General features: G+C 42.3%; 1 protein-coding gene across 1 annotated transcript in view; it reads right to left on the minus strand.

Moving 5' to 3' along the window:
- Positions 1 to 13,727, minus strand: part of prkar1b (protein kinase, cAMP-dependent, regulatory, type I, beta) — a 227,987-nt gene that overhangs the window by 106,641 nt on the left and 107,619 nt on the right. The window lies entirely within an intron of this gene.

Below are 13,727 nucleotides of genomic sequence, written 5' to 3' on the forward strand. Positions count from 1 at the left end.
TAGAACATCTATTTTATCAAAATACACTAAAAAAGTGTCCTGATGGAACTTCTCACATTCCAAAAACAGAAAGGTAGAGAAACTATTTAATGTAAAATAACAATAAATATGATCGTTACTGTGCCATTCAGAGACAGACAGTCTTTTGTTCGAGATACCAGTTGTGCCTCAATTCACAAGTTCTTTCAGCTTTTAACTTTTTTTAAAATTTTTCGGCTTAATACTAAGAAGAAATGTTTAATGGGTAACCACTTTTTTTGAAATGCTAATTTCAGAGTAATTGTAATACTTAGCTTTTAACCTTGCTCCTTAATTCTTTCTACCTTGTACTTATGTTTTTGTAGCCAAGATGGTAATGTGTGTGGTGACACTGAAAACTTTTCAGTGTACTCCTGTGCTTTTGTACTTGAGGACGTGACAATAAAGTCCAAATCCAATTCTAAAATCAATAATGTGCAATTTCTGTACAGGTCATATGAATCAATGACAGAAACAGGCCTTTCACCCCAAATAATGATTTCCAATACATGCAGCATTCCTCATGCCATGCACCTGTCAGTCATCAAAATGCTGGGTGGAAGCACAAAGTTGATCATTATAGGCCCCCAAAACACCCACAATGGTACAGTGACTCTGTGGTTAGCACTGCTGCCTTACAACACCATGGTTTTATTCCAGTCTTGGGTAACCATGTCAAGTTTGTATATTCTCCCCACATCTGCACGGGTTTCCGCTGGGTGGTCCCGTTTCCTCCGACAGTCTAAAGATGTGGTGTTAGGTGGATTAGCTATGGTAAATTGTTCCATACTGTACAGGAAGCAAGAGGAATTCTGAACAAAAAGAAGTCTAAAAGGACACACAAGGAGCCAGAAAGGTAATTACCTTGGCACTTCAATGGAATAAAATGTGAACAGAGGTCAAGTGCATGGAAGGAAAACATAAGACAGACATTTCTCAGTGTGCTCACATGTACGATCAAAGTTGCTTGGTTGAAAGCAGTTTTCCCAACATCTCCAAGTGACAGTGATGATGCCACTGTAGAAAGTTTCTACCCTAAGTTTTTATTTTTTCTTTATTCATCCACAGAATGAGGGTATCACTGGCTAGGCAGCATTTACTGCCCATTCCTAATTGCCCAGAGGGCAGTTAAGAGTCAACCACATTGCTGTTGGTCTGGAGTCACATGTAGGCCAGACCAGGTAAGAATAGCAGTTTCCTTCCCTGAAGGACATTAGTGAACCAGATGGGTTTTTCCAACAACCAACAACAGATTCACAGTCATCATTAGATTCCTGATTTCAGATACATATTGAATTCAAAATCCTCCATTTGCCATGGCAGGATTCGAACCCATGTCCCCAGAATGTTATCTGGGTCTCTGGAGTAACAGTCCAGCAATAATACCACTAGACCATTGTCTCCCCTCATTGCAACTGATACATAACTATGATAAAATATTAACTTGGAATTGTTTATATACAATGTATAATTTTTTTTGTCCAACTTTATTTCAGAATAATCAGTATTACGATTAGCCTTACTACAAATGCAGTCTTGTCATTCCTCCCTTTAAGTAAATGGCATGAGATTACATGAACAAGAGTGCCACACTTGACTAAACCTTCTTGAAGCACAAAAAAAACGAAAATGTACATTTGGCAAACTGCCATTAACTTGTAACTCAGGTGATGAGGAACGGTTGAATGGTCTGCATGAGCACTACTAAGACCTTGAAATTTATCCTGAGTGTGCTAACAGTTACAATTAAAAAAATTAGGATCATACACTGAGATGGTAAAACAGCTCATCTCTTCATGCTGGGAAAAAAAACAGGAAAAGTCATATTCAGGGACTGGCTGTCGGCAGACAAAGGAATATGAACAAGCTTTACACCTTTTTTTGAATTGACCATCATCCCGATGCAAAAGAAAATATCATGCAATGTGCCTCAATGACTATCACATGCCCGGTGGCTATAACATCCAAAATTATGAATTGCTTTGACATGTTAATCATGGCTCAACATTAACTCAAGCCTCCCAGACTACCTTGATTGCTTGCAATTCGCGTAATGACACAGCAGGCCCAAGGCAGACACCACCTCCCTGGCTCTGCACTCATCCCTAGAACATCTGGGCAATAAGGATACCCATGTCAGGCTCCCATGTTTGACTACAGCTCCACCTTCAACACCATAACTCCAAACAAACTCACCCTCAAACTCTGGGATCTAGGTCTCTGCTCAACCCCTCTGTAACTGGATTCTTAACTTCCTGACCAACAGACCACAGTCAATACGGATAGGCAAGAACACCTCCTCCACGATAATCTTCAGGGCTGTGTACTCAGTACAGTACTATACTCCTTATAGATACAAGACTGTGTGGCCAAATTCTGCACCAACTCAAATTTACAAATTTACTAATGGACCCTACTGTTGTAGGTCAGATCTCAAACAACAATGAGACGGAATACAGGACGGAGATAGCGTGTTTATTAGCATGGTACGACGACAACAATCTCTTCAAAGATCAGCAAAACAAAGGAGTTGGTCATTGACTTCAGGAAGCGGAACAGTGTGCATTGACAGTGCAAAGATGCCCATGGTCGAGATTTGATTTGATTTATTGCAGTCACATGCATCCAAGTACAGTGAAAAAGCTTTGTTTTGTGAGCAGTACAGGCAGATCATAGCAAACAAGGACATACAGATCATAGGGTGCTGATACAGAGCACAGCATAAAGTTACAACTGCACAGGAGGGGGTACAAAACCAATTAACATTAAAAAGATCAACATTATTTGAAGCTAGAGTCCATTCAGCAGTCTAACAATGGCAGGGAAAAAGCTGTTCTTGAACCTGCTGGTGCATATGTTCAAATTTCTGTATCTCCTGCCTGATGGAAGAGGTTGTACGAGAGTATTACCAGGATGGGAGGGGTCTTTGATGATGTTGGCAGCCTTTCTGTGACAACAAGAAGTGTAAATGGAGTCCATGGATAAAGAGTTGACTTCCGTGATGGTCTGGGCTATGCACACAATCTCCTGTAGTTTGCTATGGTTCTGGGCAGAGCAATTTGCATACCAGACCATCATGCAACCAGACACCATGCTTTCTGTGACAACAAAATGTGAGGCTGGATGAACACAGCAGGCCAAGCAGCATCTCAGGAGCACAAAAGCTGACGTTTCGGGCCTAGACCCTCCAGCATCTGCAGTTCCCAATATCTCTGATACCATGCTTTCTGTGTTGCATCGGGAAGCATTGGTGAGGGTCCTTACAGACATGCCGAATTTCCCAAACCTCCTGAGGAAGAGGTGCTGTTGTGCCTTTTTGACTGTCACATCTGCACCAGAAGTCCTGGACAGATTGTCAGTTACCATCACTGCGAGGAACTTGATGCTTTTTACCCTCTCCACCACTGCTCCATTGACATAGGTGGGCACGTGTCCTCCGCCCTTCTTCCTGGAGTCAATGATCTGTTCTTTGGTTTGGACGAAATTGAGAGAGGTTGTTATCATTGCACCGTGACATCAAGCCCTCTGTATCCTTCCTGTATTTTGACTCATCCTTGTTGGACATCCGTCCTATCACGGTGGTGTTGTCAGCCAACCTGTGAATGGCATTCATTGAAAATTTGGCTACACAGTCGTGGTGTACAGGGAGTACAGTAGGGGGCTGAGAACACATCCTGGGGAAGCTCCAGTGTTGAAGATTATCATGGAGGTGGTGCAATTGTCTATTTTCACTGATTGCAGTCTGTGGGTCAGAAAGCTGAGAATCCAGTTGCAGAGGACAGAGCTGAGACCTAGGTCTCTGAGTTTGAGATTAGTTGGAGGCGATTATAGTGGCTGAAAGCAGAGCTGTAGTTGATAAGTAGTTGATATGTGAGAAATAAGAGAATGATCAGGGAGAAGGTAGGGCCGATCAGGGATAGCGTAGGGAACTTGTGCGTGGAGTCTGAGCAGATAGGGGAAGCCCTAAATGAGTTTTCTGCTTCGGTTTTCACTAAGGAAAAGGACCTTGTTGTGAATGAGAACTTTGAGGAGCAGGAAAACAGGCTTGAACAGATCACGATTGAGGAAGTTGATGTGCTGGAAATTTTGGCAAACATTAAGATTGATAAGTCCCCAGGGCCAGACCAGATTTATCCTAGGTTGCTCTGGGAAGAGAGAAAGGAGGTTGCTTAGCCGCTGGCGAAGATCTTTGCTTCCTCACTCTCCACGGGAGTCGTACCGGAAGATTAGAGGGAGGCAAATGTTGTTCCTCTTTTCAAGAGAGGGAATAGGGAAATCCCTGGAAATTACAGACCAGTCGGTCTTATGTCTGTGGTCAGCAAGGTTTTGGAAAGAATTCTGAGGGACGGGATTTATGACTATTTGGAAAAGCATAGCGTGATTAAAGGGAGTCAGCATGGCTTTGTGAGGGGCAGGTCATGCCTTACAAATCTTATTGAGTTCTTTGAGGAAGTCACGAGACAGGTTGATGATGGTTGAGCAGTGGACGTGGTGTACATGGACTTCAGCAAGGCATTTTGATAGGGTTTCCCACCCCACGGCAGGTTCATTCATAAAAATCAGGAGGTATGGGATATAGGGTGATTTGGCTGTCTGGATTCAGAATTGGTTGGCTGACAGGAGGCAGAGAGTGGTTGTAGATGGTAAGTATTCTGCCTGGAGGTCAGTGCGGAGTGGTGTCCCGCAGGGCTCTGTTCTTGGGCCTCTGCTCTTTGTAGTTTTTATAAATGACTTGGATGAGGAGGTTGAGGGGTGGGTTAGTATGTTTGCTGATTACACAAAGGTTGGAGGTGCCACAGATAGTATCGAGGGCTATTGCAGGCTTCAGCGAGACATTGACAGAATGCAGAGCTGGGCTGAGAAATGGCAGATGGAGTTCAACCTGGCTAAATGCGAAGTGATGCATTTTGGAAGGTCAAACTTAAAGGCTGAATATAGGATTAAAGGCAGGATTCTTGGCAGTGTGGAGGAACAGTGGGATCTTGGTGTTCAAGTGCATAGCTCCCTCAAAGTTGCCACCCAGGTGGATAAGGTTGTTAAGAAAGCATATGGTGTTTTGGCTTTCATTAACAGGAGGAATCGAGTTTAAGAGCCCCGAGGTTATGCTGCAGCTCTACAAAACCCTGGTGAGACCACTCTTGGAATATTGTGTCCAGTTCTGGTCGCCCTATTATAGGAAAGATGTGGAGTCTTTGGAGAGGGTGCAAAGGAGGTTTACCAGGATGCTGCCTGGACTGGAGGGCTTGTCTTACGAGGAAAGGTTGAGTGAGCTCGGACTTTTCTCTCTGGAGAGAAGGAGGAAGAGAGGTGACTTGATCGAGGTGTAGAAGGTAATGAGAGGCATGGATAGAGTCGATAGCCAGAGACTTTTCCCCAGGGCAGGATTGACTGCCACGAGGGTTCATAGTTTTAAGGTATTAGGAGGAAGGTATAGAGGAGATGTCAGAGGGAGGTTCTTCACCCAGAGAGTTGTGAGCGCATGGAATGGTTTACTGGTGGTAGCCATGGAAGCGGAGTCATTAGTGACATTTAAACGACTGCTGGACATGCACATGGACAGCAGTGAATTGAGGGGAATGTAGGTTAGGTTATTTTATTTTTGGATTAGGATTATTCCACGGCACAACATCATGGGCCAAAGGGCCTGTACTGTGCTGTACTTTTCTATGTTCTATGTTCTATGCTCTACATTCTAAGTAGGAGCCTAAGACAGGTATTTAGGTAATCCAGATGTCCCAGGGATGAGTACAGGGCTGCAGAGTGATGATCACCAATCTGTCCTGGTCTACCCACATTGACACTACAGCCAGGAAAGCACAGCAACACCTCTACTTCCTCAGGAGGCTAAGGAAACTTGGTACATCCATAAAAACTCTTACAAATTTTTTTTTAATAAACCTCCTATAGAAAGCATCCTATCTGGACACATCACAGCATGGTACGGCAACAATACTACCCAAGACCACAAGAAACTGTACAGAGTTGTAAACACAGCCCAGTCCATCATACAACCAGCCTCCTATCTACTGACTTCATCTGGACCTTCTTAATAATCAAAGACCCCAATGCTGGTTATACTCTCTTCTGTCGGGGAGAAGGTATGAAACTTGGTATTGTTGGTCAGGGACAGCTCGCACATACTGAAGATTATGAACTGAAGTAACTTGAGTCCCAGCTGCTGGCTTGGCCTGGATGGAACTGATTCAGCTCAGAGGAAAACAAAGGACGTGACATAACATACAAATTCTTATTTAATGGAAGAGTAGTGAGGTCTGAGTAATGAGGCCCTTGGGCCACAGTCTTTAATAAAAAGGACATAGGCTTGGCAGATGAGCCAGAACCAATGACGGCAAGTGAGCACAGTTTGGGAAGGAGAAAGGAGAAAAATGAATTATTTGGGGTGTGCAGCCAGTGGAAACTACAGCAATCAACATTCACCCAAGTGGAGGACCCTACGTTGGAAGCACAGTGACTACATCGCAGACTTGAGGGATCGCCTAGACAGCATGACTTCCTGTGACTATTCAGAGAACATCAGTGAAACGTATTGGGTGTGCACAAAGATTTTAATTTTGGATTGATTGTGTATCTGCCTTTAACTCTTTCTTAACCAAACAGTGTGAATTGTATCTTTGTTTTAACTAAACTAAAAAAGGTAGTTGATAGGTGATACAGATTTGACTGCTTTCCTTTTGTGTTGAGCCAGTAACTGTCGTCAAGCGCGGTAACTGGGCAACTGTAAACACGTATGAGCAGATTCAAGAACAACTTCTTCCCTGCTATTATCAGACTTTTAAATGGGCATCTTTAATGTTAAGGTTGATCTCTCTCTGCACCTTCTTGGCAGGTGTAACATTGTTCTATAACCCTGATGCACTTGTACAGTACTAAAGTATGTAAGGCAACATCTTTCACTGTGCCTCAGTACATGTGACATTAATAAATCAAATCAAGTTAACTGGGAGTGTGGGCAGCTTCCATTACCTACTACTTTTTTCCATGGCAATATCTCAGTAATTCAGAGTTAACTTGCAAAACTTCTCTTTTTACCTCTGGTGTAATTTTTTGTGATCAGGAATCCAAGGCAGAAAGCTTCAGCTACATCTCTCTTTTCAGAAAATTTCTATTTTATGCTCATGTTCGAAGTACTGGCTTTAACAACTTTTGCTTTCATAACTTAAGTGTGAGTAACAGAGCTCACATGATCATGGTAGGTCAGAGTATACAAGTCACAACATACAAATGCATTTCTCCAAACATCCCAGTTATCTTAAAAATATCAATTATTTGCAGTTACTATTTTCTAATACACATAGTCTACAATTGAATATCATCACTTACAAACGAAATGGTGTCCCCCACTTCTGCCTGTCCTTGAACAAGTTGATGTCTTTTGCTTTGTTACCATTTTGGATGCAAGTGCAACTGGTTGTCTTGTAGCATGGGTGTTGCTCCAATTTTTGTCTCACTAACATTATGCTGCAGATGGCCTTATTGATGACGTTATTTTATCTGATGGTGTTGTCGTCACAACTTGTTTGATAGGAGTGAAAGCTGTTTGTTGCTCTTTGTCCTGATCATTCTTTGCAGTGAGCACTCGTAGGCATTCAAACTCTTAACAAATTAGGCAAGAACCTTTTTTTTAGGTACTTCACAAACCCAACAGATTCTTGAACCATTTTCATGTCTGCTAGTTGTTACAGCTCTGCTTCAGGTCTCATTTCATCAGAACTACGGTGGCATCCTTTGCTTTTAGTACATGGCTAAGCGCTTGATTTCAGACATCTTCAAAATTTTTTTTCTTGCTCAGTTTCATCTGGCAAACTCTCTCTATTGTAGCTTCACTACATTCTGATCATGGTCTGGGATTGGTTCTTCCATCTTATCCATAGACTAGCAGATCATCCAGAAGTGCTTCCACCCATCTGATGCTGTTCAGTATTAATACTCTTTCAGAGTAGGAAAAGATGTCAAAAAAATGCTTTTTTATAACATTTATTCACAGGATGAAGGCATCATCAGTGAGGCTAGTATTTATTGCTCAAATGCCCAGAAGGCATTTAAGAGTCAATTAGAACATAGAACATAGAACAGTACAGCACAGAACAGGCCCTTCAGCCCACAATGTTGTGCCGACCATTGATCCTCATGGATGCACCCTCAAATTTCTGTGACCATATACATGTCCAGCAGTCTCTTAAATGACCCCAATGACCTTGCTTCCACAACTGCTGCTGGCAACGCATTCCATGCTCTCACAACTCTCTGCGTAAAGAACCTGCCTCTGACATCCCCTCTATACTTTCCACCAACCAGCTTAAAACTATGACCCCTCGTGCTAGCCATTTCTGCCCTGGGAAATAGTCTCTGGCTATCGACTCTATCTATGCCTCTCATTATCTTGTATACCTCAATTAGGTCCCCTCTCCTCCTCCTTTTCTCCAATGAAAAGAGACCGAGCTCAGTCAACCTCTCTTCATAAGATAAGCCCTCCAGTCCAGGCAGCATCCTGGTAAACCTCCTCTGAACCCTCTCCAAAGCATCCACATCTTTCCTATAATAGGGCGCCCAGAACTGGACGCAGTATTCCAAGTGCGGTCTAACCAAAGTTTTATAGAGCTGCAACAAGATCTCACGACTCTTAAACTCAATCCCCCTGTTAATGAAAGCCAAAACACCATATGCTTTCTTAACAACCCTGTCCACTTGGGTGGCCATTTTAAGGGATCTATGTATCTGCACACCAAGATCCCTCTGTTCCTCCACGCTGCCAAGAATCCTATCCTTAATCCTGTACTCAGCTTTCAAATTCGACCTTCCAAAATGCATCACCTCGCATTTATCCAGGTTGAACTCCATCTGCCACCTCTCAGCCCATCTCTGCATCCTGTCAATGTCCCGCTGCAGCCTACAACAGCCCTCTACACTGTCAACGACACCTCCGACCTTTGTGTCGTCTGCAAACTTGCTGACCCATCCTTCAATTCCCTCGTCCAAGTCATTAATAAAAATTACAAACAGTAGAGGCCCAAGGACAGAGCCCTGTGGAACCCCACTCACCACTGACTTCCAGGCAGAATATTTTCCTTCTACTACCACACGCTGTCTTCTGTTGGCCAGCCAATTCTGTATCCAAGCAGCTAAGTTCCCCTGTATCCCATTCCTCCTGACCTTCTGAATGAGCCTTCCATGGGGAACCTTATCAAATGCCTTACTGAAGTCCATATACACCACATCCACAGCTCGACCCTCATCAACCTTACTAGTCACATCCTCAAAAAACTCGATAAGGTTTGTAAGGCATGACCTACCCCTCACAAAGCCGTGTTGACTGTATTTGATCAAGCCATGCTCTTCCAGATGGTCATAAATCTTATCCCTCAGAATCCATTCTAACACCTTGCAGACGACAGACGTGAGACTTACCGGTCTATAATTGCCGGGGATTTCCCTATTTCCTTTCTTGAAGAGAGGAATTACATTTGCCTCTCTCCAGTCCTCAGGTACGACTCCAGTGGAGAGCGAGGATGCAAAGATCTTCGCAAGTGGCGAAGCAATTGCATTTCTCGCTTCCCAAAGCAGCCGAGGACAAATCTGATCCGGGCCTTACATAACAGAATCTGGAATAACTCGCAGGCCAAAGGTAAGGATGGCAGTTTCCCTCCCTAGTGAAGCAGATGGGTTTTTCCATCAACCAACAATGGATTCCTGGTCATTATTCAAATCCCAATTCCAGATTTTGATTCAATTCAAATTCCACCATCTGCCAATGCAGGATTCAAACCTGGTTCTCCAAAACATTAGAGATAACAAGGTGTAGAGCTGGATGACCACAGCAGGCCAAACAGTGTCAGAGGAGCAGAAAAGCTGGTGTTTCAGAAGCCTCCCCAAAACATTACCCAGGTCTCTGGAGTAATAACCCAGCAATAATACCAAATCGGGCGTCACCTCCCCACCACCCAACTGTACATCTACCTATTACTCTAAAATGGTATCCAGATTCAGAAAACTGCTGTTTTTAATCCAACTTCACCAAATCATAATTGTTACAGTACAGGAAAAAACCATTAAGCACATAATGCAAGCACCAACTATCCAGTGAGCAAAGCGCTCAAACCCAAACAAGTTAGCCAGACAGGTTTTTTTCTTTAACGAATCATTGAGAGATCTCCCCGATTCACTCATAGCTTGCCAAGTGAAGGCTTGTTTGGTATCCCACAATACTTTTCAAAAGTTTTTAGGAGGCTGACTTTTCACATTTGAATACTATAATATATTCAGCATAACTATAACAGACGAAGATGAAAAGATTAGTATTGAAGACTCTATTAGTTCAAAGATGATAATACTTTCACAATGTCTTCTGTATCTAGTATTATCTTGTCCACTCTTGCTGCTTCTTTTTTAGTGTAGCCTTCATTTTATACGGTTCCTTCATGAAGAGGTGTGAAAAGTAATCCTTTAAAAAAACACCTTTTGCCACATTCTCTGCATCCACAGGAAGTTTTTCCCTTCTAGTCTTTAGTAGGTCAATTCCTTTCCCTCGCAAACTGTTAACCCTATATCTGTTAAGCAAATCTTTACATGTTCAATCTGATAATGTCTACTCATCTTCTTTGTAACCATGACACAAACATTTGAATTTGGAGCAGGCCATTCAGCTTGAACCTGTTCTGCCATTTAATAAAATCACAGCTGATCTAAATTACAACATGAAATTCTCATTTCCACTTACTAATGGTAACTTTTCACCCCTCGCTTGACAACAATTTGTCTGTCTCAGCCTCAAAAATGTGCACTGACTATGTTTCCACCAACTTTTCCAGAAGGGAGATCTCCAAAGATTCACAACTCTGAGAATAATACTCATCAAAAATCTTGGTTTTAAAATGATTGGCAACTTTAAACAGTGACCCTATAAGAGGGAACATCCTCTCCAGATCTACCCTGCCAAGGGACCTCAGAATCTTATGTTCCAGCAGGTAATTTCTTTTTCATCTGAACTCCCGTGCAATCAAGTCTAGCCTGTAAAACTTTCCTCATAAAACAAACATCCTTGTTCCCGGAATAGTGTCCTAAACTTACTCAGTACTTGGTTCTCTGGTGATTGAGACTTTCTGGAGTTGTACCTCCCTACTATTTATTGAGATGTTATTTATATTCATTACAGCAAATACTGCTGCAAAATACCTGTTCAACTCCTCTGCCATTTCTTTATTCACTATCAATAATTGTCCAGCTTCATTTTCTATAGGACCAAAGCTCACATTGTTAACTCGTTTCTTCCTCAAGTATCAATAAAAACTCTGACTAGCTTTTGAATTATTTGTGGCTAGCTTTCACTCGCTCTCATTTTTACAACCTTATCAAATTTTCTGATCAGTCTTTGCTTTCTTTTAAATATTCCATCAAATCTTCCGGCATGCAATCTACCTTTGAGCAACTTTTTCCTTTTTCTTCATTTTTATTTAATAGTTCTAGTTAACCATAGATGGTGGGTCTGTCTCTTGGAATTTCTATTCCTCATGTAATGTATCTAATCTGTATGCAGAAATTCCCCTTCAAATATCTTCCATGCATCTCTACTGTCCTGTCTTTAACCTATTTTGGCAATTCACTCTGTCCAGATCTGCCTTCTGAATTCCCATTAGTTTCTGGCCCACCTGTCTGGCTAACTTGTTTGGGTTTGAGCGCTTTGCTCACTGGATAGTTGGTGCTTGCATTATGTGCTTAAGTTAGCAACCAGACCCTGACCCTTCACCCAAGTCATTTATATAAAATTGTAAACAATTGAGGTCCAAGTACATATCCCTATGGTCCACTAATCATTACATCTCACCAACCTGAAAAATAATTATTTATGCTTACTTTCCATTTCCTGTTAGCAGCCAAAACTTTAGCTTTATCCACGTATTCTTTGCAAATTCTAGTTTTGTCTGACAAATTAGATCTGCACCCACTATCCTTTATCATGGGTTGTTTATCGTTTCCTGTATTAATTTTTTTTGCTTGAACTTGATCCTATTGATTTACTACAGTGTTCATCTTCTCAAATTTGATCCCCTGCCCCTCATATTTAGTTGAAAACTTTCTCAATAACATGAATAGATTTTAGCAAGAACTTTGGACCCAGCATAACTCTCGTGGAGAAGGGCCCCAACAGTGGCCCCAATACTACCATCAGCACCTCACAAACCAGAACCCACTTCTCCCAAACCAGTCTTTAAGCAAAGCATTCATCTCTCTAATCTGATTTGTCTTGCGTTAACTTGTACAGCACTCAGAATATTCAGGAGACTGTGACTTTTCATGTTCTGCTACTTAATTCCATGCATAGCTCCTCGTATTGACTATACAGAACTTAGTCCTGTCTGTGTCCTTTGTGTGATGATTGGATCTTATCATGCCACTGCATGTTCCTGTCTAGCCCTAAGCATGTGCCCCGAACCACAGCCCTGGGCAGGCAACAAAACTTTCTGGACAGCTGCCCTTTCCTGCAAAGAAGGGTGTCAATTCCTCTGTACATACTGTGCCCTACTACTGCATTGCCTCTTAGTTCCCTATACAGAATGGTTAACTGCATTATGATATCGCAATCAGTTAGCTCATCCACCCTGCAGTCCCGATTCTCAGTTAACAAGCTGAAAATTCAAACCAGTTGGCAAATTGACCCCAGGATCCTGTTTATCTGCTTGCTGGTCCCCTTAACTCAGGAGCTCTCAGCTAAAAGTGTGAGTAAATGTGAGGTTTTGCACTTTGGAAAAAATAATACAGGCATGGACTATTTTCTAAATGGTGAGAAAATTCGCAAAGCAGAAATACAAAGGGATCTGGGAGTGTTGGTCCAAGATTCTCTAAAGGTTAACTTGCAGGTAGAGTTCGTAATTAAGAAAGCGAATGTAATGTTGTCGTTTATCTCAAGAGGGTTGGAATATAAAAGCAGCGATGTGCTTCTGAGGCTTTATAAAGCTCTAGTTAGGCCCCATTTAGAATACTGTGTCCAATTTTGGGACCCACACCTCAGGAAGGACATACTAGCCCTGGAGCGTGTCCAGCAGAGATTCACACAGATGATCCCTGGAATGGTAGGTTTAATGTATGATGAACAGCTAAGGATCCTGGGATTGTACTCATTAGAGTTTAGAAGGTTGAGGGGAGATCTAATAGAAACTTACATGATAATGTATGGTTTAGAACGGATCGACGCTAGGAAGTTGTTTCCGTTAGGTGGGGAGACTAGGACCCGTGGGCACAGCCTTAAAATTAGAGAGGGTAGATTTAAAAAGGAAATGAGACAACATTTCTTCAGCCAGGGAGCGGTGGGCTTGTGGAATTCATTGCCACAAAGTGCAGTGGAGGCCAGGACGTTGAATGCCTTCAAGGCAGAGATCGACAAATTCTTGATCTCAGAAGGAATCAAGGGCTACGGGGAGAGTGCAGGGAAGTGGAGTTGAAATGCCCAACAATGATCTAAATGGCAGAGTGGACTTGATGGGCTGAATGGCCTTACTTCCACCCCTATGTCTTATGGTCTTAAAACTGCTTGAGCATTGAAACATGTTTTCCTCTGGACCAAACAGGTAATGAATTCCCAAAGAACTCCCAATAGTGATACATCACCTGACTTGCCACTGTTCATGTTTCTAAATTAATTATTTAGTTGTATTATTCATGCTGTTTTTTACATACTTTATTAACTTTGCTACCCA

The sequence above is a fragment of the Stegostoma tigrinum genome, chromosome 23, assembly GCF_030684315.1.
Source record: "Stegostoma tigrinum isolate sSteTig4 chromosome 23, sSteTig4.hap1, whole genome shotgun sequence".
NCBI classification, from domain to species: Eukaryota; Metazoa; Chordata; class Chondrichthyes; order Orectolobiformes; family Stegostomatidae; genus Stegostoma; species Stegostoma tigrinum.